This window comes from Arachis hypogaea, chromosome 19, assembly GCF_003086295.3.
Source record: "Arachis hypogaea cultivar Tifrunner chromosome 19, arahy.Tifrunner.gnm2.J5K5, whole genome shotgun sequence".
Lineage (NCBI taxonomy): Eukaryota > Viridiplantae > Streptophyta > Magnoliopsida > Fabales > Fabaceae > Arachis > Arachis hypogaea.
Window position 1 is genome coordinate 69,321,022 of NC_092054.1, and position 16,724 is coordinate 69,337,745.

Here is a 16,724-nt window from a genome sequence, read left to right on the forward strand (position 1 = left end):
GTTTAGTGTTTATGGTTTAGGATTTAGAGTTTAGGCTTTATTAGGCTTTAGGGTTTGTGGTTTAGGGTTAAGGGTGTAGGGTTTAGGATTTAGGGTTTATGGTTTGGGTTTAGGGTTTAGGGTTTAGGGTTTAGGGTTTGTGGTTTAGGGTTTAGGGTTTATGGTTTGGGATTTAGGGTTTATGGTTTAATGTTTAGGGTTTATAGTTTAAGGTTTAAGCGTGTTTTTGGTTTAGGGTTTAGGCTTTAAGGTTTATGATTTAGGCTTAGGTTTTGGGATTTAGGTTTTAGGGTTTAGGGTTTGTGGTTTATGTTGTAGGGTGTAGGGTTTAGGGTTCATGGTTTATGGTTTCGGGTTAAGGGTTTGGTTTAGGATTTAGGATTTGGAGTCTATAGTTTAGGGTTTAGACTTTAGGGTTTGTGGTTTATGGTGTAGGGTGTAGGGTTTAGGATTTTGGGTTTATGGTTTGGGGTTGAGGCTTTAGGATTTGTGGTTTAGGCTTTAGGCTTTAGGGTTTGGGCTTTATGGTTTATGATTTAGTGTATAGGGTTTATGCTTTAGGGTTAAGAGTTTAGTGTTTAGGGTTTAGTGTTTAGTGATTAGGGTTTATGCTTTAGGGTTTATTGTGTATGATTTAGGGTTTAGGTTTATGGTTTGGTGTTAGGGTTTATGGCTTAGGGTTTAGGGTTTATAGTTTAGGGCTTAGGCTTTAGGGTTTGTGTTTTATGGTTTAGGGTGTATGGTTTATGGTTTAGGGTTTATGGTTTAGAGTTTAGGGTTTAGGGTTTATTGTTTAGGGTCGATGGTTTATGGTTTAGTGCTTAGGGTTTATAGTTTAGGGTTTAGGCATTAATATTTGTGGTTTAGGGTTTAGGGTTTAGTGTTTGTGGTTTATGGTTTAGGGTATTGTGTTTAGGATTTAGGGTTTATGTTTTGGGGTTAAGGGTTAGGGTTAGGGTTTAAGCTTTTGGGTTTGTGGTTTAGGGTTTAGGGTTTAGGGTTTATGGTTTATTGTTTTGGGTTGATGGTTTATGGTTTAGGGTTTATGATTTATTGTTTAGGGGTTAGGCTTTAGTGTTTGTGGTTTAGGGTTTAGGCTTTAGGGCTTATGGTTTAGGGTTTAGGCTTTAGGATTTGGGGTTTAGGGTTTAAGCTTTAGGGTTTGGGATTTAGGGTTTAGCATTTGTGGTTTAGGGTTTAGGGGTTTAGGGTTTAGGATTTGGGGTTTAGGGTTTATGGTTTAAGGTTTAGGCTTTATGGTTTGTGGTTTAGGGTTTAGGGGATAGGGTTTAGGGTTTAAGGTTTGTGGTTTCAGGTTGAGGATTTATGGTTTAGGATCTAGTATTTGTGGTTTATAGTTTTGGGTATAGGCTTTAGGGTTTGTGGTTTATGGTTTAGGGTGTAGGGTGTAGGGTTTATGGTTTATGGTTTGGGGTTGAGGCTTTTGGGTTTAGGATTTAGGGTTTAGGGTTTGGGTTTTATGGTTTATGGTTTAGGGATTATGGTTTATGGTTTAGGGTTTAGGGTTTAGGATTTGTGGTTTAGGGTTTATGGTGTAGGGTTTAGGGTTTAAGGTTTATGGTTTCGGCTTGAGGGTTTATGGTTTAGGATTTAGGTTTTGTGGTCTATAGTTTAGGGTTTAGGCTTTAGGGTTTGTGGTTTAAGGTTTAGGCTTTTAGGGTTTGGGCTTTATGGTTTAGTGTTTAGTGTTTAGGGTTTATGGTTTAGGGTTTAGGGTTAAGGGTTTATGAGTTAGGCTTTTTGGTGTATTATATAGGGTTTAGGGTTTATGGTTTGAGGTTAAGGGTTTATGGCTTAGGGTTTAGGGTTTATAGTTTAGGGTTTATGGTTTACGGTTTAGGGTGTATGGTTTACGGTTTAGGGTTTATGGTTTATGGTTTGGGGTTGATGATTTATGGTTTAGGGTTTAGGCTTTAGGGTTTGTGGTTTAGGGTTTAGGGTTTATGGTTTCGGTTTAAGGGGTTATGGCTTTGGCTTTAGGGTTTGTGGTTTATCGTTTTAGGTGTATGGTTTATGGTTTAGGGTTTATGGTTTGGGGTTGATGGTTTATGGTTTATGGTTTAAGGCTTTAGGGTTTGTGGTTTAGAGTTTAGGGTTTAGCATTTATTGTTTAGGGTTGATGGTTTTTGCTTTAGTGCTTAGGGTTTATAGTTTAGGGTTTAGGTGTTAATGTTTGTGGTTTAGGCTTTAGGCTTTAGTGTTTGTGGTTTATTGTTTAGGGTGTTGTGTTTAGGGTTTAGGGTTTATGGTTTGGGGTTGAGGGTTTATGGGTTAGGGTTTATGGGTTTATGGTTTTTTTTTTTTTTTTTTTTTTTTTTTTTTTTTTTTTTTTTTTTTTTTGAGGTTGATGGTTTATGGTTTAGGGTTTAAGGTTTATAGTTTAGGGTTTATGGATGTAGTTTAGGGTTTAAAGTTTAGGATTTGGAGTTTAGGGTTTAGGGTTTTGCGTTTGTGGTTTAGGGTTTAGGGGTTGAGGGTTTAGAATTTGGGGTTGAGGGTTTATGTTTTAAGATTTAGGCTTTAGGGTTTGTGGTTTAGGGTTTATGGTGTAGGGTTTAGGGTTTAAGGTTTGTAGTTTCGGGTTTAGGGTTTATGGTTTAGGATTTAGGGTTTGTGGTCTATAGTTTATAGGGTTTAGGCTTTAGGGTTTGTGGTTTATGGTTTAGGGTGTAGGGTTGAGGGTTTTGGGTTTATGGTTTGGGGTTGAGGCTTTAGGGTTTGTGGTTTAGGGTTTTGGCTTTAGGGTTTGGGCTTTATGGTTTAGGGTTTGTGGTTTAGGGTTTAGGCTTTAGGGTTTGGGTTTAGGGTTTAGGGTTTAGGGTTTAGGGTTTGTGGTTTATGGTTTAGGGTTTATGGTTTCGGGGTAAGGGTTTATGGCTTAGGGTTTAGGGTTTATAGTTTAGGGCTTTGGCTTTAGGGTTTTTGGTTTATTGTTTTGGGTGTATGGTTTTTGGTTTAGGGTTTATGGTTTATGGTTTGGGGTTGATGGTTTATGGTTTAGGTTTTAGGGTTTAGGGTTTGTGGTTTAGGGTTTTGGGTTTAGGATTTAGTGTTTATTGTTTGTGGTTGATGGTTTATGATTTAGGGTTTAGGGTTTATAGTTTAGGGTTTAGGCTTTAGTGTTTGTGGTTTAGGGTTTAGGCTTTAGGGTTTGTGGTTTATGATTTAGGGTGTAGTGTTAGGGTTTAGGGATTATGGTTTGGGGTTGAAGGTTTATGTTTAGGGTTTAGGATTTAGGGTTTGTGGTTTAGGGTTTATGGTTTAGGGTTTATAGTTTAGGGTTTAGGATTTTGATAAACCCCAATTTTGTGGTTTATATTGTGTAGAATTTGGTGGTTTTGTCAATATTTCTCGCACATATTCACAAGAAATTCATGGTTTTGTGTTCTCTTCCTAATATTGCTTCCTGATGAAAAACATGCTTATTTTGCCTTAAAATTGCCATATTTTAATCCTTTTCTATTGCCATTTGATGCTGTGATGTATTTGTTGAGTGATTTCAGGAATTATATGGTAGGTATGGCCTAGAAGAGAGAAAGTAAAGATGCACAAAAGGGGGGAACATGAAGATTTGAATTTTGGGAAAATCAGCATTGGCGCGCACGCGTGGATGAGGATGGCTGGAAGCGGCGCGAAAGGATGGACGCATCTGCGCGGATCAGAGGATTCCTATCGATACGCACGCGCACTTGGCGCGCACGCGTGGATCACAAAAGCAATCGGCGCGCATGCCCGCGTGGTGCGCACGCGCGGGAAGCTGCACGTGACCTTATTAAATGAAATCGTGCCTGGCGATTTCTGAGGCTCATCAGGCCCAAATTCAAGCTGTTTCTGCATGGAAAAGACCCAAGGATGCTAGGGGAAAGGGGGGATCAATCATTTTACACTAAGACACAATTTTAGCTAGTTTTTGGTTCTTTGTTCTTTTAGAGAGAGAAACCCTTGTTCCTCTCTAGATCTAGTTTTAATTTGATCTTCCCTTGTTGAATTCTGAATTGGATCTTGTTAATTACTAGTTTTAATTGTTCAATTTGAATTCCTTGGTATAATTTTGCTTAGATCTTGTGATAGTTTTATGAATTCTTGTCAATTGTCATTTTATACCCATTTCATGCATGTTGTGAATCTTGACTTGTTGATGTTACATTGATGATTTCTATGATTAATTGTGTTGTTTGGATGATTGTATGTTGATAATTGTTAGTGGGTACTTGTGATTTCAATTTGATTGCAATTTAAACATGTCTTTTATTAATGCTTACCATGTGTTCGATGAATTGTTTACTTTGATTATTGAGTAGTTCTTTTTACTCTTGGCCTAGGCTAAGGATATGGGGTAAAACTTGAGTCATTGGGTCTAATGGATTTGATGATTTGGGAGCCCTTATTGGTCAATTTGATAGCAATTGACGCTAACCTTCTATTAAGTCAATTAGTAGTGAGGTTATAACTTATGGGTTGATGTTGACCAAACCATTTGACGTACTTCAAGTATAGAAGTAGACTTAACGAGTTTGGTTCCTCATAATTGTCAAGATATGGTTATTAGACAAGGATGGTGACCCCAATTCCCATGCCTAGCCAAGAGTTGCTTTTATTTTTCATATTTGAAAACCCAAAATTCTTGATTACTTGTCTTAGTTATAGTTTCTTGCTTAGCTTAGAATAGAATCATGCTGGATGTTACTTTCTTAGTTTGGAATTGCTCATGTCTTGCTTAGTTATTTGAATTAGTTTCTTGCATTGTGAGATTGCTTGCTTGTTAAGATTCCCATTTATTTTCTTGCTCATGACTTACTGGTATGCGAAATTGTTACTCAGGTTGTGAATTATTGTTCGAAATTGATTCCCTGGTGATGGCACCAAAAACGGATGCACAGAACCATGGTCTAAACATATCTTCACAACTTCGCATAACTAACCAGCAAGTGCACTGGGTCGTCCAAGTAATACCTTACGTGAGTAAGGGTCGAATCCCACGGAGATTGTTGGTATGGAGCAAGCTATGGTCACCTTGTAAATCTCAGTCAGGCGGATATAAAATAGTTATGGAGTTTTCGAAATTTAGTAATAAAAGAAGGATAGAAATACTTATGTAAATCATTGGTGAGAATTTCAGATAAGCGTATGGAGATGCATTCGTTCCTCTGAACCTCCGCTTTCCTGCTGTCTTCATCCAATCAGTCTTACTCCTTTCTATGGCTGGCTTTATGTAAGGACGTCACCGGTGCCAATGGCTACTTTCAATCCTCTCGGGAAAATGGTCCAAATGCTCTGTCACAGCATGGCTAATCGTCTGGAGGCATCACCCTTGTCGATGGTTGCATCCTATTCCTCTCTGTGAAAATGGTCCGATGCGCTGTCACTGCATGGCTAATCATCTTGGAGGTTCTCGATCATACTGGAATAGGATTTACTATCCTTTTGCGTCTGTCACTACGCCCAGCACTCGCGAGTTTGGAGTTCGTCACAGTCATTCAATCCCAGAGTCCTACTCGGAATACCACAGACAAGGTTTAGACTTTCTGGACTCTCATGAATGCCGCTATCAATCTAGCTTATACCACGAAGATTCTGATTAAGAGATCTAAGAGATACTCATTCAATCTAATGTAGAACGGAAGTGGTTGTCAGGCACGCGTTCATAGGGAATGATGATGATTGTCACGTTCATCACATTCAGGTTGAAGTGCGAATGAATATCTTAGAAGCGAAATAAGATGAATTGAATAGAAAACAGTAGTACTTTGCATTAATCTTTGAGGAACAGCAGAGCTCCACACCTTAATCTATGGAGTGTAGAAACTCTACCGTTTGAAAATACATAAGTGAAAGGTCCAGGCATAGCCGAATGGCCAGCCCCCATGATCTAAGAACCAGGCGTCCAAAGATGAAAATACAATGATAGAAAGTTCTATTTATAATAAACTAGATACTAGGGTTTACAGAAGTAAGTAATTGATGCATAAATCCACTTTCGGGGCCCACTTGGTGTGTGCTTGGGCTGAGATTGAAGTCTACACGTGGAGAGGTCATTCTTGGAGTTGAACGCCAGCTTTTGTGCCAGTTTGGGCGTTGAACTCCACTTTGCAACTTGTTTCTGGCGCTGGACGCCAGAATTGGGCAGAGAGCTGGCGTTCAACGCCAGTTTGCGTCATCTAAACTTGGGCAAAGTATGGACTATTATATATTGCTGGAAAGCCCTGAATGTCCACCTTCCAACGCAATTAAAAGCGCGCCATTTTGAGTTCTGTAGCTCCAGAAAATCCATTTTGAGTGCAGGGAGGTCAGAATCCAACAGCATCAGCAGTCCTTCTTCAACCTCTGAATCTGATTTTTGCTCAAGTCCCTCAATTTCAGCCAGAAAATTCCTGAAATCACAGAAAAACACACACACTCATAGTGAAGTCCAGAAATGTGAATTTAACATAAAAACTAATGAAAACATCCCTAAAATACCTAGATCCTACTAAAAATATACCAAAAACAATGCCAAAAAGCGTATAAATTATCCGCTCATCACAACACCAAACTTAAATTGTTGCTTGTCCCCAAGCAACTGAAAATCAAATAGGATAAAAAGAAGAGAATATACTATAAATTTCAAACTATCAATGAAACATAGCTTCAATCATATGAGCGGGACTTATAGCTTTTTGCCTCTTAAATAGTTTTGGCATCTCACTCTACCCATTGAAGTTCAGAATGATTGGCATCTATAGGAACTCAGAGTTCAGATAGTGTTATTGACTCTCCTAGTTTAGTATGATGATTCTTGAACACAGCTTCTTTATGAGTCTTGGCCGTGGCCCTAAGCACTTTGTTTTCCAGTATTACCACCGGATACATAAATGCCACAGACAAATAATTGGGTGAACCTTTTCAGATTGTGACTCAGCTTTGCTAAAGTCCCCAATTAGAGGTGTCCAGGGTTCTTAAGCACACTCTTCTTTTGCTTTGGACCTTGACTTTAACCGCTCAGTCTCAAGTTTTCACTTGACACCTACACGCCACAAGCACATGGTTAGGGACAGCTCGGTTTAGCCGCTTAGACTAGGATTTTATTCCTTTAGGCCCTCCTATCCACTGATGCTCAAAGCCTTGGGATCCTTTTTATTTGCCCTTGCCTTTTGGTTTTAAGGGTTATTGGCTTTTTGCTCTTGCCTCTTGGTTTTAAGAGCTTTTGGCTTTTTCTGCTTGTTTTTTCTTTCTATTTTTTTTTCGCCTATTTTTTTTTCTGCAAGCTTTCTTCTTTGCTGCTTTTTCTTGCTTCAAGAATCATTTTTATGATTTTTCAGATTATCAAATAACATGTTTCCTAGTCATCATTCTTTCAAGAGCCAACATATTTAACATTCTTAAACAACAACTTCAAAAGACATATGCACTGTTCAAGCGTACATTCAGAAAACAAGAAGCATTGTCACCACATCAATATAATTAAACTAAGTTCAAGGATAAATTCGAAACTCATGTACTTCTTGTTCTTTTGAATTAAAACAGTTTTTATTTAAGAGAGGTGATGGATTCATAGGACATTCATAACTTTAAGATATAGTTACTAATTACTAATGATCACGCAATAATACACAAACATAGATAAGCACATAAGATAGAAAATGAAAAACAGAAGAAATAGGAACAAGGAATGAATCCACCTTAGTGATGGTGGCGTTTCCTTCTTGAGGGACCAATGATGTCCTTGAGCTCTTCTATGTCTCTTCCTTGCCTTTGTTGCTCCTCCCTTATTGCTTTTTGATCTTCTCTAATTTCATGAAGGATGATGGAGTGCTCTTGATGTTCCACCCTTAATTGTCCCATGTTAGAGCTTAGTTCTCCTAGGGAGGTGTTGATTTGCTCCCAATAGTTTTGTGGAGGAAAATGCATTTGAGGCATCTCCGGGATGTCATGGTGATGAGCTTCATGCGCCTCTTGAGCTCCATGAATGGGCTCTCTTGCTTGCTCCATCTTTTTCTTAGTGATGGGCTTGTCCTCTTTAATGAGGATATCTCCCTCTATGTCAATCCCAGCCGAATTGCATAGGTGGCAAATGAGGTGAGGAAAGGCTAACCTTGCCATAGTGGAGGACTTGTCAGCCACCTTGTAGAGTTCTTGAGGTATAATCTCATGAACTTCCATCTCTTCTCCAATCATGATGCTATGGATCATGATGGCCCGGTCTATAGTAACTTCAGACCGGTTGCTAGTGGGAATGATTGAGCATTGAATGAACTCCAACCATCCTCTAGCTACAGGCTTAAGGTCCAGTCTTCTTAGTTGAACCGGTTTGCCTTTTGAGTCAATCTTCCATTGAGCTCCTTCTACACATATGTCCATGAGGACTTGGTCCAACCTTTGATCAAAGTTGACTCTCCTTGTGTAGGGACGTGCGTTCTCTTCCATGTTTGGCAAGTTGAACGCCAACCTCACATTTTCCGGACTAAAATCTAAGTATTTCCCCCGAACCATGGTGAGATAATTCTTTGGGTTCGGGTTCTTACTTTGATCATGGTTCCTAGTGATCCATGCATTAGCATAGAACTCTTGAACCATTAGGATGCCGACTTGTTGGATGGGGTTTGTTAGAACTTCCCAATCTCTTCTTTGAATTTCATGTCGGATCTCTGGATACTCATTTCTTTTGAGTTTGAAAGGGACCTCGGGGATCACCTTTTTCTTGGCCACAACATCATAGAAGTGGTCTTGATGGGCTTTGGAGATGAACCTTTCCATCTCCCATGACTCGGAGGTGGAAGCTTTTGTCTTCCCTTTCCCTTTTCTAGAGGATTCTCCGGTCTTAGGTGCCATTAATGGTAATGGAAAAACAAAAAGCTTATGCTTTTACCACACCAAACTTAGAATTTTGCTCGCCCTCGAGCAAGAGAAGAAAGAAAAAATGAAGAAGAAGAAGAAGAAAAGATGGAGAAGAGGGGGAGGTGTGTTTCGGCCAAGAAGAGAAGAGAGGGTTGTGTTGTGTGAAAATGAGGAAGAATGGAAGGCTTTATATAGGGAAGGGAGGGGGGTTAAGTTCGGCTATTTAGGGTGGGTTTGGGTGGGAAATTGGTTTTGAATTTTGAAGGTAGGTGGAGTTTATGAGGTAGGTTTATGGGGAAGAGTGGATGGATGTGAGTGGTGAAAAGGTGATGGGGAAGAGAGATTGAGGTGATTGGTGAAGGGTTTTGGGGAAGAGTGTTTATGGGATTGTGTGAAAGAGGGGTGAGAAGAAGTGAGTGGAGGTAGGTGGGGATCCTGTGGGGTCCACAGATCCTGAGGTGTTTAAGGATTTACAACCTTGCACCAAATTAGGCATGTAAAATGCCCTTGCACACAACTCTGGGCGTTCAGCGCCAGATTGGTGCTTGTTCTGGGCGTTGAACGCCCATTTGTAGCCTATTTCTGGCGTTGAACGCCAAAACCATGCTTGTTCTGGGCGTTCAGCGCCAGCTCTCCTCCAGGGTGCATTTCTGGCGTTCAAACGCCCAGATGCTGCTCTTTTCTGGCGTTCAGCACCAGAACCATGCTCTGTTCTGGCGTTGAACGCCCAAAACATGCTTCTTACTAGCGTTTAAACGCCAGTAAGGTCTTCCTCCAGGGTGTGATTTTTCTTCTGCTGTTTTTGATTCCGCTTTCAATTTTTATATTTATTTTGTGACTCCACATGATCATGAACCTATAAAGACATATAACTAAGAAAAATATAGTTAGATAAATAAAAATTGGGTTGCCTCCCAACAAGCGCTTCTTTAATGTCAATAGCTTGACAGTGGGCTCTCATGGAGCCTCACAGATGTGCAGAGCTTTGTTGAGACCTCCCAACACCAAACTTAGAGTTTGGATATGGGGTTTGACACCAAACTTAGAGTTTGGTTGTGGCTTCCCAACGCCAAACTTAGAGTTTGACTGTGGGGGCTTTGTGTGACTCTGCTTTGAGAGAAGCTTTTTATGCTTCCTCTCCATGGATGCAGAGAGAGATCCTTGAGTTGTAAACACAAGGTTATCCTCATTTATTTGAAGAATCAATTCTCCTTTGTCCACATCAATCACAGCTCTTGCTGTGGCTAGGAAAGGTCTTCCTAGGATGATGGATTCATCCTCATCCTTTCCAGTATCTAGGACTATGAAATCAGTAGGGATGTAAGGGCCTTCAACCTTTACTAACACGTCCTCTACTTGTCCATAAGCCTGTTTTCTTGAATTGTCTGCCATCTCTAATGAGATTTTAGCAGCTTGTACCCCATAGATTCCCAGTTTCTCTATTACAGAGAGGGGCATGAGGTTTATCCCTGAACCAAGGTCACACAGAGCCTTAAAGATCATGGTGCCTATAGTACAAGGTATTATGAACTTTCCAGGATCCTGTCTCTTCTGAGGCAATGTTAGTTGATCCAGATCACTTAGTTCATTGGTGAACAAGGGAGGTTCATCTTCCCAAGTATCAATGCCAAATAATTTGGCATTTAGCTTCATGATTGCACCAAGGAACTTGGCAGCTTGCTCTTCAGTAACATCCTCATTCTCTTCAGAAAAGGAATACTCATCAGAGCTCATGAATGGCATAAGGAGGTTCAATAGAATCTCTATGGTCTCTAGATGAGCCTCAGAGTCCTTTGGTTCCTCAAGGGGAAGCTCCTTATTGATCACTGGACGTCCCAGGAGGTCTTCCTCCTTGGGATTCATGTCCTCTCCTTCCCTTACAGGTTCGGCCATGGTGCTTATGTCAATGGCCTTGCACTCTCCTTTTGGATTCTTTTCTGTATTGCTTGGGAGAGTACTAGAAGGGATTTCGGTGATCCTTTTACTCAGCTTGGCCACTTGTGCTTCCAAATTTCTAATGGAAGACCTTGTTTCATTCATGAAACTTACAGTGGCCTTGGATAGATCAGAGACTAAGTTTGCTAAATTAGAGGTATTTTGTTCAGAGTTCTCTGTCTGTTGCTGAGTGGATGATGGAAAAGGTTTATTATTGTTAAACCTATTTCTTCCACCATTATTAAAGCCTTGTTGAGGCCTTTGATCCTTCCATGAGAGATTTGGATGATTTCTCCATGATGGATTATGGGTGTTTCCATATGGTTCACCCATGTAATTTACCTCTGCTATTGCAGGGTTCTCAGGATCATAAGCTTCTTCTTCATGAGAAGCCTCTTGAGTACTGTTGGATGCAGCTTGCATTCCATTCAGACTCTGAGAAATCATATTGACTTGCTGAGTCAATATTTTGTTCTGAGCCAATATGGCATTCAAAGTATCAACTTCAAGAACTCCCTTCTTCTGAGGCGTCCCATTACTCACAGGATTCCTCTCAGAAGTGTACATGAACTGGTTATTAGCAACCATGTTAATGAGTTCTTGAGCTTCTACAGGCGTTTTCTTTAGGTGAATGGATCCACCTGCAGAAGTATCCAATGACATCTTAGCTAATTCAGACAGACCATCATAGAATATATCCAGGATGGTCCATTCTGAAAGCATGTCAGAAGGACACTTTTTGGTCAGTCCTTTGTATCTCTCCCAAGCTTCATAGAGGGATTCACCTTCTTTCTGTCTGAAAGTTTGAACATCCACTCTAAGCTTACTCAGCTTTTGAGGAGGAAAGAACTTGGCTAAGAAAGCCTTGACCAGCTTATCCCAAGAGTTCAGGCTATCCTTAGGTTGAGAGTCCAACCATACTCTAGCTCTGTCTCTTACAGCAAAAGGGAAAAGCATGAGCCTGTAGACTTCAGGATCTACTCCATTAGTCTTAATAGTATCACATATCTGCAAGAATTCAGTTAAGAACTGAAAAAGATCTTCAGATGGAAGTCCATGAAACTTGCAGTTCTGCTGCATCAGAGAAACTAATTGAGGTTTCAGCTCAAAATTGTTTGCTCCAATGGCAGGAATGGAGATGCTTCTTCCATGTAAATTGGAATTAGGTGCAGTAAAGTCACCAAGCATCCTCCTTGCATTATTATTATTTTTGGCTGCCATTTCCTCTTCCTGTTCGAAAATTTCTGACAGGTGCTTGCTGGATAGTTGTAATTTAGCTTCTCTTAGTTTCCTCTTCAGAGTCCTTTCAGGTTCTGGATCTGCTTCAACAAGGATGTTCTTGTCCTTGCTTCTGCTCATATGACAAAGAAGAGGGCACAGAAAAATAATAATAATAGGGATCCTTTTTACCCAAGTATAGAGGTTCCCTTTAGGTGAGTGGAAGAAAAGGAGAAGAAAAGAGAGAGAGGGAATTTTCGAAAATTGTTTTTGAAAAAGAGTTAGTGATTTTCGAAAATGGTTTTTGAAAAATGTTAGTAATTTTCGAAAATTAAGATTTAAAAATTGAAATAATTAGTTAATTAAAAAGAAAATTTGAAAAAGAGTGAGATATTTTCGAAAATTAGAGAGAGAGAGAGTTAGTTAGGTAGTTTTGAAAAAGATAAGAAACAAACAAAAAGTTGGTTAGTTAGTTGAAACAAATTTGAGAAGATAAGAAGTTAGGAAGTTAGAAAAGATATTTTGAAATCAAATTTTTGAAAAAGGTAAGATAAGAAGATATTTTTGAAAACATATGATTTAAATTAGTTTTTTGAAAAAGATTTGATTTTTAAAATCACAATTAATGACTTGACTCACAAGAAATCACAAGATATGATTCTAGAACTCAAAGTTTGAATCTTTCTTAACAAGCAAGTAACAAACTTGAAATTTTTTAATCAAAACATTAATTGTTATTGTTATTTTCGAAAATTATGATGTAAAATTAAGAAAAAGATTTTTGAAAAATATTTTTGAAATTTTCGAAAATAACTAAAAAAATTTGAAAAAGATTTGATTTTTGAAAAAGATAAGATTTTTAAATTGAAAATTTGATTTGACTCATAAAAACAACTAGATTTTAAAAATTTTTGAAAAAGTCAAATCTAATTTTCGAAATTTTAAGAGAAAAAGGGAAAGATATTTTTTTTTATTTTTGAATTTTTATGATGAGAGAGAAAAACAAGAAAAATGATGCAATGCATGAAAGTTATGGATCAAAACAATGAATGCATGCAAGAATGCTATGAATGTCAAGATGAACACCAAGAACACTATGAAGATCATGATGAACATCAAGAACACATTTTTGAAAAATTTTTAATGCAAAGAAAACATGCAAGACACCAAACTTAGAATTCTTTAATGTTTAGACATAAAAAATTCAGGAATGCATATGAAAAACAAGAAAAGACACAAAACATGCAAATGCAAAGATCAAACAAGAAGACTTACCAAGAACAACTTGAAGATCATGAAGAACACTATGAATGCATGATTATTTTCGAAAAATGCAAGATGCACATGCAATTGACACCAAACTTATAACATGACTCAAGACTCAAACAAGAAACACAAAAAATATTTTTGATTTTTATGATTTTCTAATTTTTTTGTATTTTTTCGAAAATTATTTGAAAAACAAAAATAAGGATTCCAAAATTTTTAATATTAATTCCAGGAATCTTATGCTCTTTAGTCTAAAGCTCCAATCAAAGGGTCAGGCATGGCTTAATAGCCAGCCAAGCTTTAGCATGTAACAGGTAGATCATGAACAGCAGTAGGTGGATTAGCACCAACTAATTTTGCTCTTGATAACAAATTGGAAGCCTCAGTCCAAATGAATTTAGACATGGCTTTACAGCCAGCCAGGCTTCACATGCTTCATGAAACACTAGAATTCATTCTTAAAAATTTTGAATAAAATTATAAATTTTTTGAAAATATTTTTTTTTCCGAAAACAAAAGAAAAATTTTTAAAAGATTTTTGAAAAATTTTTGAAAACAAAACAAAAAGAAAATTACCTAATCTGAGCAACAAGATGAACCGTCAGTTGTCCAAACTCGAACAATCCCCGGCAACGGCGCCAAAAACTTGGTATGCAAAATTGTTACTCAGGTTGTGAATTATTGTTTAAAATTGATTCCCTGGCGATGGCACCAAAAACGGATGCACAGAACCATGGTCTAAACATATCTTCACAACTTCACATAACTAACCAGCAAGTGCACTGGGTCGTCCAAGTAATACCTTACGTGAGTAAGGGTCGAATCCCACGGAGATTGTTGGTATGGAGCAAGCTATGGTCACCTTGTAAATCTCAGTCAGGCAGATATAAAATAGTTATGGAGTTTTCGAAATTTAGTAATAAAAGAAGGATAGAAATACTTATGTAAATCATTGGTGAGAATTTCAGATAAGCGTATGGAGATGCATTCGTTCCTCTGAACCTCCGCTTTCCTGCTGTCTTCATCCAATCAGTCTTACTCCTTTCTATGGCTGGCTTTATGTAAGGACGTCAACGGTGCCAATGGCTACTTTCAATCCTCTCGAGAAAATAGTCCAAATGCTCTGTCACAGCACGGCTAATCGTCTGGAGGCATCACCCTTGTCGATGGTTGCATCCTATTCCTCTCTTTGAAAATGGTCCGATGCACTGTCACTGCATGGCTAATCATCTTGGAGGTTCTCGATCATACTGGAATAGGATTTACTATCCTTTTGCGTCTGTCACTACGCCCAGCACTCGCGAGTTTGGAGTTCGTCACAATCATTCAATCCCAGAGTCCTACTCGGAATACCACAGACAAGGTTTAGACTTTCCGGACTCTCATGAATGCCGCCATCAATCTAGCTTATACCACGAAGATTCTGATTAAGAGATCTAAGAGATACTCATTCAATCAAATGTAGAACGGAAGTGGTTGTCAGGCACGCGTTCATAGGGAATGATGATGATTGTCACGTTCATCACATTCAGGTTGAAGTGCGAATGAATATCTTAGAAGCGAAATAAGATGAATTGAATAGAAAACAGTAGTACTTTGCATTAATCTTTGAGGAACAGCAGAGCTCCACACCTTAATCTATGGAGTGTAGAAACTCTACCGTTTGAAAATACATAAGTGAAAGGTCCAGGCATAGCCGAATGGCCAGCCCCCATGATCTAAGAACTAGGCGTCCAAAGATGAAAACAATGATAGAAAGTTCTATTTATAATAAACTAGCTACTAGGGTTTACAGAAGTAAGTAATTGATGCACAAATCCACTTTCGGGGCCCACTTGGTGTGTGCTTGGGCTGAGCTTGAAGTCTACACGTGGAGAGGTCATTCTTGGAGTTGAACGCCAGCTTTTGTGCCAGTTTGGGCGTTGAACTCCACTTTGCAACTTGTTTCTGGCGCTGGACGCCAGAATTGGGCAGAGAGCTGGCGTTGAACGCCAGTTTGCGTTGTCTAAACTTGAGCAAAGTATAGACTATTATATATTGCTGGAAAGCCCTGGATGTCTACTTTCCAACGCAATTGGAAGCGCGCCATTTTGAGTTCTGTAGCTCCAGAAAATCCATTTTGAGTGCAGGGAGGTCAGAATCCAACAGCATCAGCAGTCCTTCTTCAACCTCTGAATCTGATTTTTGCTCAAGTCCCTCAATTTCAGCCAGAAAATTCCTGAAATCACAGAAAAATACACAAACTCATAGTGAAGTCCAGAAATGTGAATTTAACATAAAAACTAATGAAAACATCCCTAAAAGTAACTAGATCCTACTAAAAACATACCAAAAACAATGCCAAAAAGCGTATAAATTATCCGCTCATCACTTACAACCCCGGAATTCTACCCAATGTTGAAGCACATGTTTGCCCATTCCTTGTGAGACGACCTGAGATTTGAATACTTCGGTTATTTCTATTGGGGTTGAACTTGTGACAACCAAATCCCTTCTAAATTTGATACTCGGGGATTGTTGTTGGGTAGAAGCTATACTACCAACGCAGATTTCATTGAGAAATTCTACTCTGACGGTAATCCTCCCACCATCAAATTTTTGGCGCCGTTGCTGGGGAATGGTTGCAACATATGCCTTGATATTGGTTATGTGAATATTGTAGATAGTTTAATTGCTTTCAATACTTAGCTATAGATTAGATTTCTTTTACACTTGTGCTATGACTCTCAAGTTTGATGACTCGGTCTCAACTGAATTCTAGCTTAGCCGATTTTGATCCCGAGATTGAAAGAACCTTGTTGCATACTCAGCAAGCTAGACGGCGGTTGGATTATACGGCTAGTACTTCGGCCTCTCTTGAGAAACATACCGAATCACTAGGCGATACCGAGAGTGACTTGGAGTCCGCTACTTCCTACTCTTCTGTTGGCACTAATAATACATCTTTACATCCTACAGGTGAGCCACACATGGCAGAGCCATGACGGATCACTTTGCATGAGCAAGAAGCTCCGGATATTATACTTCAACCGTTGCAAGCAAGGTATCCTAACCTTGATCCAAACTTTGAATTGAAGAGTAGCTTGATACATCTACTTCCTAAATATCATGGGTTGCCGAGTCAAGACCCCATCCGACATCTAAGAGATTTTCAAGTTGCTTGTTCTACGGCTCGAAGGCATGGAGCCGATGAGGTGGCTATCATGGTTTTTGCCTTCCCTTTCTCTCTTGAAGGGCAAGCGAAGACATGGTTTTATTCGCTACCGGATGAGATTGTGACTAATCGGGATTTCTTGAGGAGGGAGTTTCTAGATAAATTCTTCCCACCGGAAAAGACCGATTACATCCGGAAGGAGATTTCGGGCATAATGCAAAGAGACCAAGAGAGTTTGTACGAGTATTGGTCTCAGTTCAAGAGGCTATTGGAATTTTGTCCACACCATGGAATAAATACTCACTTGCTCATT

General features: G+C 39.1%; 1 non-coding gene across 1 annotated transcript; it reads left to right on the plus strand.

Annotated features, from left to right (window-relative positions):
- Positions 1 to 11,487: 11,487 nt before the first annotated feature.
- LOC112781578 (small nucleolar RNA R71) lies at positions 11,488 to 11,595 on the plus strand. The gene has a single exon (XR_003192347.1). It is a non-coding gene; the product is annotated as a small nucleolar RNA R71 (small nucleolar RNA).
- Positions 11,596 to 16,724: the final 5,129 nt, after the last annotated feature.